At 40.2% G+C, this 10,043-nt stretch overlaps 1 long non-coding RNA gene across 1 annotated transcript; it reads right to left on the bottom strand.

Moving 5' to 3' along the window:
- Window positions 1-5,040: 5,040 nt before the first annotated feature.
- LOC145447410 (uncharacterized) lies at window positions 5,041-9,501 on the bottom strand. Its single transcript, XR_013917555.1, has 3 exons — window positions 8,590-9,501; window positions 7,383-8,520; window positions 5,041-7,352 (listed from the first exon to the last, which is right to left on the bottom strand). It is a non-coding gene; the product is annotated as an uncharacterized LOC145447410 (long non-coding RNA).
- Window positions 9,502-10,043: the final 542 nt, after the last annotated feature.

A 10,043-nucleotide genomic window follows, 5' to 3' on the forward strand; every position in this document is an offset into this window, starting at 1 on the left:
TTATGCTCAAGACACCAATTCTTTTGAGCGGTGATTTGTTGGACGCACGACCTGGCTGACCCATTGTGACCCTAGATTAGAGTTACCTCGTTATCATGTTTTTTGGATCAAATTCCGGATACTCTTTAACGTCAACTAGCGGATATTACAATGAGAGATTACACATATTGTCAGTCAATACGACGTCAAGCTACCAAAGCTTCGCCCATTGACTGCATTAGAGGTCGACCGATTATCGACCTGACTAATTATCGATATTTGGAACTTTCCCCATTATCGATATCGGCCTATGAATTCTTTTTAATTTCAGTTTTCCCGTTTATCGGCCTGGTGAGTGTGTCGATAATCGGTATCGATATCGGACTGCAAAAATCCATATCGGTCGATCTATACTCTATATACAGGAGTGGAACATAGGTTTTGAATTGGGCCATCTCTCATGTGAGCTCTGGTGATTGCTCGAAACAGATTTCTTCACGGGCCGGATGAAATTTTCCAGTATGAAACTTATATGGTGCGCCGGTTGTGCGTTTGACAGCCCTGCTTTACTGTTAATTCGGTGCGGTTATTTTGTTTGTGTGTAGTAACCCATCCGGCCGGCCCTTTTCCGCCCAATAAAAGCATTAATCTTGGGTCCGCCATAGGGTAATCGATGCAACTTTTTGCGTACTTACTATATGCATCTGCTTGTAAAGATTTGTGAATGAAATCTGTCAATAATATTGGTTCTTCCATATATTATTGTAAAAATATACCAGTAGTAGGCTTACCATATTTTGGAAATCAAAAAAGAGGACACTTTTTCAGAAATTTGCAACATGCAAAACCGGAGTGAAATTCTCAAAAAGCGGTTAATTTTTCCCACTTTGTGATCGGTTGACTAAAAAAAAAAAAAAAAAAAAAGGTCTTCACTTCTGCTCAGAGCTGAAATCACCGTTTTTCACTCCGAAATACCCGCCGGAGCTTCACTTCTGTGCTAATATGCGGCATATCACTCGCAATTTGCTATAAATATGCCTAAATTTTCAAAAAAAGGACAAAATCTCAAAAAAGAGGACAAAAGGGCGTCCTCCGAGGACACTTTCAAAAAAGTCAAAAAAGAGGACAAATCCTCTTAAAAGAGGACGTATGGTAAGCCTACAGTAGATGTCACATCCGGTGGTTTCCAACCTTTCATCGACGCGAGCTCATTTCCAATTTAAAGATGTTTCGTGGTCCGGCTCAAAAAATTATAAGGCTGATTATTAAAAATGTCAGCTTGCTCAGACTTACTCACGGCCTCTTTTGGAAGCTGGTGCCGTCAAACATTTTCGCGATCCCCTGAATAAGGCAAACGACCCCGAGGTTTGGAACAAACTGTCTTTGACTAAAGCAGTGGTTCCAAACCTTTTTTTAGACACGCCCCCCTTTATGATAGTGAAAAAATTCTCGCCTCCCCTTATTGTCTTATCACAAAATCCAACCGGGATGCTAGCAACTCCAACAGATTTTTGATGGCATGGAAGGTTAACTGTTGATGAGAGAATTAAGAAATATGAAATTCGGTGTATAAATAGAGAAACACTCGTGAATTGGAGGTAAATCGCGCAAAGCGCGGAATTTGTTTCAGTTGATCGCTTCTTCGCGCCCCACTTTCGAGCTTTCACGCCCCCTCCCTTCCCCAGGGGGGCGCTCCCCCAGGTTGGGAACCACTGGACTAAAGCATCTATGCAGCCTTAACCAACTCTAGGAATATACCGTTATCTTTTAATTGCTATTACAATTACACTTTATTTCAGTAAATGATGATTATTTATATTTATTTTTGATTGTATTCTTTGCGATGGCGGTGCGTGGTCCTTTTATTTATTTACGTTGTATTAAATCACGCGCAGAGCGAGGAAAAATTTCAAATAGCATAAATCTGCTCAAAACTAATATTATTTATGTTGATTTACGAAAAAAAATTAAGCCTATATACTTCAAGCCTTTAAAATTCCGGACATTTAGGCATATTTTAGAATTTCCTCCCGGACGCAGTTTATTTGGGTGGAATTCCAGACATGTCCTGAAATCGATTTTGAGAAACCGGGGGCGAAAATAGCAAAGGGGGCGACTGGGGTGCGATGGGGGCAAAATGTTAGAACGTCCGGTTGTACAATTATGCATTTAATAATAAGTTATATATTCAAATAGATTATTAAGCTGTAAACAGACGAATGAAAGGCTTAACCGAAACGTGCGCTTGGTACTACCTTCTACTCCAACTCTATTGAGTTGATACAAAAGTCTTTGTCAGCAGGAACAACAGTCATGCGTGAGCCCTAACCACTGGTTAATTCAATACATATCACTGGTGTATGCTGGTTAGTAACCAGCATACACCAGTGAGATGTATTGAATTAGCACAGTCAAAAATGCGTGTCAAAACGGCATACTCTGCATGACGCTAAAAAAGGTCAACTCAACGGAAAAGACGAGGAAAACGGTTTTCGAGCACCTACCAAAACGGAAAAATTGCCATTTTAGTTTTTTAGTAAATTCGATCACCAACGATCAGAGTAAGGTGAATAATTTTCCCGATTGTATGTCCGAAAATTTGTGTCGAGAGCTGTGAGTCGAAAAAGATTGGGAACTAATGGCCTAGACCAGCGGTCGGGAACCTATGGCTGGCGAGCCATATATGGCTCTTTTGGGTATAAGATATGGCTCTTTGCCAAATATTTATTTTTTTACTGAATTGTTCAATATTGAAGCAACTTGTTAGTAAATATTTATCACGACCAGAATAATTATTCTCGTGACCGTATAAACATGTCTTTTTGAGTGGTAAAGACGATGCCGCCTTCAGGATTAGAGTATCGATAGTCATTCATGAACATCGATAGTAAATACCAAGAGTAATTGAAGGTTTCACAATTTCCGTTCACTCATCCTGGCGACAGGTGACGAACTGCCCCACTTGCCTGCCCTGTCCCCACGCCACTGATATATCACACGTACATCTAACCAGACTTGGACAACTAGAAAATTTTCAGCTTTTTCAAATTAGATTAGAATTATAATTAGAGCTACACAGTTTTTTCCAAATTAGATTAGAATTAGAATTAGAGCTACACAGTTTTTCCAAATTAGATTAGAATTAGAATTAGAGCAACAAATATTTTTCAAATTAGATTAGAATTAGAATTAGAGCTACACAGCTTTTTTCAAAATTAGATTAGAATTAGAATTACTGAATTCGCAAAAACTTGGGAACTGAATGAAATTGTGAACAAGAAATAAATACAGCAAAAATCAAGTTCAGTTCATATCAAATCACAATGCGTTCCCATAAGCATCAGAACGTCTGTACACCAAGCTTGGCTCGTTTTGCACTGACCAGGGTTAACCAAGACGCGGGCCACATGCGACCGGCGATCTGATGTGTGATTTTGGAAAAACGCGAAGTAAAGCATTTTGAAATGCTGTGATTGATTTCAGTTTCAAATTATTGTTGTTTTTTCAAAATATGCGATTCGCCTGTGTCCAACAACACTATTCCGCACTAGCAGAATCGGCTTCGGCGTTATTATTCGTCACAATTACTACTATGATCGTACGTACGGTGTAAATGCGATGGCGGCTTGGCAGTTGGCACTAGATTTCCCTGCGCGAGAGGGATATTCTTGTTAACTAGCTGCAAAATGTCGCGGGCAATGAGGCATTTTCAGTAGAACAATAAATTAGATTAGAATTAGAATTAGAGCGTAGGACCATTTTACAAATTAGATTAGAATTAGAATTAGAGCATTGCACCATTTCACAAATTAGATTAGAATTAGAATTAGAGCATTGCACCATTTCACAAACTAGATTATAATTAGATTACTGGCATTTCGCTCTAATTTAGTGAAATTAGACAACTAGAATTATCTAGTTGTCCAAGTCTGCATCTAACATTGGGTATATACTGCTGTAGTGATCATGTTTGGCTTCACTCACGCATGTGATCATAGGTTCCCGCATTTAGAAGGAGCATCACGACGAAGCTACGTTCTCGTAACTCAAGTTTCGCATGCTCGAATAATGTTACCAGCATGATTGATACGAGTTTTTACAGAGCAAATGAGGCGCACACGACGAATCCCATGTAGTGAGTTTGCAATAGTGCTAGCATGACGTCACAAATTTAAAATTGTGACGTAACTTCGGACGAAAAAGGTTCCCGGCCCCTGGCCTAGACGATGTACAGAAGAGGCATGCATGCATGAATGAAGAGTAATAGATGATAACATAATAATAGTCAATAATCGTGACTCGTGAGATTATATTTTCGTCAGATCAAGACACACACAATGTGCAATGCGATGAAGTGAACAGATAGGGGGATGCCGAACGGCCAGTTGCGCACTCTTAATCTGGTATCCAGCTCGGCCTAGTAGCCTACCCAGGGCCGTAACAGCACTTCGCCAGCCCCCCCCCAAAACTTTGGTCTCGGGCCCCCCATATGATGATAAACCGAACGTCTGGGGGGCTTCGCCCCCCAGACCCCCCTCAGGCTGTATCCTGTACGCCGTTAGCCGCTGCTTATCATCTTACATGGAGCTCCGTTGACTGAGTTCGCTTTTCTCGCCTAAACGCGCGAAGCGCGAAAAAATTCTGTAATTCGTGATTGAATCGGTAAATATGATCGGGAATTGCATACGTAGGGGAGATGTGGTACCGATGGATCACTGGGACCGAAAATACTTTGAAAATTCTCTATGATAATTCCATGATTACCTCCGTGAACTTGTCTACAATTGCATGCTGGCAACATCTTTCCTCACATACAAAAAAATTCCACGTGCGCGAACTATGGGGTCTCTCACAGATGTTTTTGTTTTTGGGGGTGTAAAGTAAATTTAGATCGACATATACATTTTTCTTTGCAACCTTCAACACGAACAAACCAGCAATCATTTTTATTGTGAAGTCTGGGGCTTGTATCAGGCTATATAATGGCACTTATTATTTTTTTCAGTACTTTCCTTGAGTGGAATTTTTTTCGATTCATGTACAAAATTAGTAGGGTGGGGAGGGGACCGATGATACAATAGCCAAATCAAGCAAAATAAACAAGCATTCTAATCATGAAACAAATGAAACATGACTACATTCAGAAAATCTTTATGTAATAATTGCATATGATGTTTTATCGCTATAACGAGGTCTTTGAAAGTCACACTGTCGATTTTCGGGCAATATGTATGTACCCTCAAATTTATAAGTCCGAGCCTAAATCGAAACGTGATTTTATGACAGCATTTGAGTCAATATTTACTCTATTATTTGACAGTATCGACCGAAAATTCTTCTTTGGCTTGCTGTAGCTTAGATTATAATACTGAGCAAGAAAAGTTGTTACATCTGAGTTTTTTTAGGGTATATGTGTCATAGGTCCCCGGGTCGTGTGCCATTGGACCCACCGGGTGGGGACCGATGACACGTTCGAGCAACAAATTTTAAACGTACATAAATATTTTTTGAAAAGACCGATATTCATGTATATGCGCGCGATAGGTAGAGCTTGTATCAAAGTGCTGAGCCAGCAAAAGATCTGCTGTTTTCGGCTGAACATTTTGGGGCCAGCGATCATTTTCCAATTTTTGATCCATCGGTACCACATCTCCCCTATTGCTATCAATTTTTACCCTCTCTCTGCTCACCTAATCAGATTTACAGGTAGAGCTGAGTGAGGCGTGTTTGAATAGGTAGGACTAGGACCCCTCAATAATAATTAAACATCTTCGGGCGTATACCCATTGACAGGAACGAAACAGCACTTCGTCAGGCCCCTAAAAAATCTTGGGTCTTGGGCTCCCATAGGGTGATAAACCGACCCCCAATGACGTTCGCTTCACCACGAAATTAGTCGTAGTGTTTAGTGAGCCAGCGCCAAGCGCGAAAATGTTCGATAATTCATGATAAAATCGGTCAATAAGATCGGGAATTGCATATATATTGCTATCAATTTCTTGTCCTCTCTGCTCACGTAATCAGATTTACCGGCAGAGCTGAGTGAGGTGTCTTGGAAACTGTAGGGCCCGTTGCTATGACTCCGTAACATAATGTTATTTCGTGACCCCCTGTCTGCTATATCAAAAAATATAGAATCGCCCAAACGTAGGCTACTAAACTAAAAGACACACACGATTTCAAATTCGCATTTCTTCACTGGTATATAATTTCCCCTGCGGGGTGGTATTTGTCTTGTGAGGTTCGCATTGCCAAGACAGGAACATTCGGCGCCATTCATTTAGGCGAAGTTTTCGGTCAGCATAAGGGCGGTCCTTTTCGGCCAAGGTTTTCTCACTGCCGATCGTTCTAGCACATTTCTTGGAGTCGCTTGTTACATGGCCTAAAACTTTACATATCTTGGTACATCGTGGCGCGATAATGACCAACGCCGATATGCCCATTTCCATAAATCTTGCTTATTTTTTTGGGGGGGGGTAAGACTTTAGTTTGGGATATAACCGTCGTCATGTGTATGATTTAAAATGCCACAAGGAGGCATAAAAAGGGATTGCAACAGTAACTACTTACTTGGGTGCATTTCAGATATTATACATCCACATGAAGTGGTTTTTACATGCCGTGCTGGCAAATTTTTCCAGATAATGGAGAGAAAGAAATACCGCTAAAATATCCGTCAGGTAAGTTCACTGGTATTCTATTCAGATTTTCATTCTCCATGGAAAGGAAGCATCAAAACAAACAGTAAACAGTATCCTCGGATAAATTCGTCAAGACCATTGATATCAAAAGTTGGTTGATTTAATAGTTTTACAGACTTATGAAAGTGTGGAGGATGTACTGGACAAGTCCATGATGCACTTTAATAGGATTTTTTAACATAGTTTTGTTCGCTATGCCTTTTAGAAAAAGCAAGCCAAAATTTCTATTGAAGGAGGTATCTAAAGTAGGTAAAAATTAGCCTTTCTCCAAACAGTTTTTTTCCCTATGGGACGAGTGCTGCCTATTCCCATAGGGGTTCCTTCTGTCGCCAAGGAAACCAATGCAAAGGTTGGAACCTTGACGTGGTGTGTTGGCTTTTTACACTAATACCGACCGGCAGCGTCTCTCAATACAAATCACTTGTAAATTAAATGATCTTCATTGAAAACTGAATAGACTCTTGAAGGTACAGAGCTCAAACATACAATAAAATCATATTGAAATATTTTCGGCTGACACTCATCGGGGATTATTGCTAGCAACAACAATTCTCTACTAGTTGCTGACGATCACGCCTGATGAGTGTCAGCTGAAAATATTCGGGTTAATTTTAATTTAAATGAAGATCGTCCTGGACAGTTGAACAATCATCATCTGAACCACATGGAGTACTTTGTCTGTTTGAATATTTTCTGTTGTACCTTGTTTTCAGATCATATTTTCTGCAGACTGTGGATGCCGTAGAATCGTTCCATACTGAGAACAGATATACCAATGGTATCAAATTAGCATATTCGTCAATGTTACTCAACAGCGTCATAAAAAAAATCGGTTACAAACTTACAACTTCACACTGTGGAGCTCTGTACACCAACACAAAGTCTCATTCCCAACCTATACATTGGATACGCCAAATATCAAAAAGTAACAGACATTATCAATTGCATATATATATTCAAAAATTGCTGAAGAGTAGAAAATTTCAAATCACAATTCTGAATCAGTTAGGCTGAACTTTTCTTGGATAGAGAAGTCAGTTAGGCTGAACTTTTCTTTGATAGAAAAGTTCAGCCTAAGTCAATAATCAGACTGCTTGAAAGAAAAATCCTGAAAAATAGTTTCATAGTAACATAATATGAATTGATCACCCATAATTCATTCAATTTATAATGTAGGCTACCTCAAGATTGGCACAATTTCATCATCATCATCATCATTGATTTATTAGCAATGTTATCAGTTCAATACACCACAAAAAATGCGATACAATGAAAAGACAGGAAGATGTCGCAGCGACTAGGAGTAGTCTATGGAATCTGACACCCACCTTGGCCTAGCCGATGTCAAAGAGGAGGCATGCACACTGAATGGTCAAGAGGAGGCATGCACACTGAATGAAAGTAAAGAAGATAGTATATAGAAAAAGAAAGCGACAAGGAATACGGCGGCATGTGATGGAAAGCGAGATCGATAGGTCAGTCGTGGTCCGGTAATCTTGAGGATGGACTGTATTTATTTAGTAGTAATTGCTTGTATTTCGACTTCAATGTGGACATGCTTGTCGACTGTCGGATGGCCGGCGGGATACTGTTCCACACATTAGGTCCGGCATATTTGATGAGCGATGATCTTTTTGGTCGATCATATGATATTTAGACGACGTTGACGCGCGTGTGTTGTAGGCCTACTTGTGCGCTTTTGATTCCGAGGTAAAGAAGTCATTGAAATATTCGGGGCAATGACCGCAGTGGAACTGATACATAAACCTGGCGATTTCTTCATCATATACTCATTCTTCGATGAACAAGTTACCATTTCTCTTACTGAAGCTCCAGACGTCTGTATAAAATATAAGGGTATGTGTGAATCATGTTTAAAACTGCAATCACTCGATATATGATTACTTACCCCTGTATGATTTACTTAATTTTTGTTATGAGAGGACAACATCCTTGATTTCTATGTGTTAGAGTTTCTCTGGAAGTTGCTCCCGAACTGCAGGTTATTTTTCTACCTCCTTCGGCAAATTCGAGTATCAGGTTCACTGGGACCATTAGGCAGCTAGGCAGCTTCTAATCGATAAGATATTCATGGATAAGATATTCATGATGGTTTCTCTCATCTGCTTCCGGCACTAAATCAGGTCTACAAATCCTAAAGAATGATCCTTTTTGTTCTTTACTAGCCCGTTTATTAGAGTAACTGCAGCCTTAAATCGCGCAATGAGTCGCCATATTCCGTACACTAACTGTTCAACTGCACCTGTTATGAGAACAGACCTGGCGAACAACTAAATCGCGAGAAAATCGTCTAACAGCAGAATAAAATGCCATTCCACAAGCGCTGCAGCTGATATTATTTACCTTAGCGACGCGCGTTGTCCCTAATCACTCAAGCGTAGCCAGCCTAAACGGAGAACAATGGGTCGTCACTCCATCCTACATCCTCTATAGTGCTATCATAGTGTCCTATATGGTGTCGAGTGTCGACACAGGCAGATCTCACGCCTCAGTGAAATTGTATCACGTCACAATTGCCATTTGGCTACAGGCAATTTGACGGTCATTTTTACCGGCTTGCCGAGCAATAAATTTGGTAAAACGGGTATCAATCGAAAGCTGACTCTGCACTGATTACGAAAATATAAATTTTATTCCGCTCGTGGCCCTGGAACTCCCACAATCAGCCTCGAATTTTTCATCGTTATGGAGATTGACATTGGGACGCAACAATGCTGTCTAGCTCTTTTTCTCTTGAGCTACTCTCTCGTTTCGCCAGACAGCATTGTTTCGTCCCAATGCCAATCTCCATAACAATGAAAAAGTCGAGGCTGATTGTGGGTGTTCCAGGGCCACGAGCGGAATAAAATTTATATTTTCGTAATCAGTGCAGAAGCAGCTTTCGATTGATACCTGTTTTAACAAATTTAATGCTCGGCAAGCCGGTCAAAAAGGACCGTCAAATTGCCTGTAGCCAAATGGAAATTGTGACGTGATACAATTTCACTGAGGCGTGAGATTTGCCTGTGTCGACGCCATTCAGGACAATATGGTGCTATTCAAATATATTTCGATTGAATGTTATATTCAATATTTATATTTAAATGAACCCGAATACGCTGGTCACGTCATATTTTGTGATACTGTTGATGATATGCGACGATTGCTGACGATTACCCCCGACGAGTGTCAGCCGAAAATATTCAGATTCATTTCTATATGAATGTTGAATATAGGCTACTACTATATGAAGTTCCGTACCTCCAAGAAGCTCTTCAAATATATTTCAGTTGACAAATATAGCACCATCGTTCCTGAATTAGGTAATTGTCGAAGAACACTACCATTACATAGGTAATCCTG

The sequence above is a fragment of the Botryllus schlosseri genome, chromosome 9, assembly GCF_051294905.1.
Source record: "Botryllus schlosseri isolate E-star chromosome 9, Bs_hap1, whole genome shotgun sequence".
Lineage (NCBI taxonomy): Eukaryota > Metazoa > Chordata > Ascidiacea > Stolidobranchia > Styelidae > Botryllus > Botryllus schlosseri.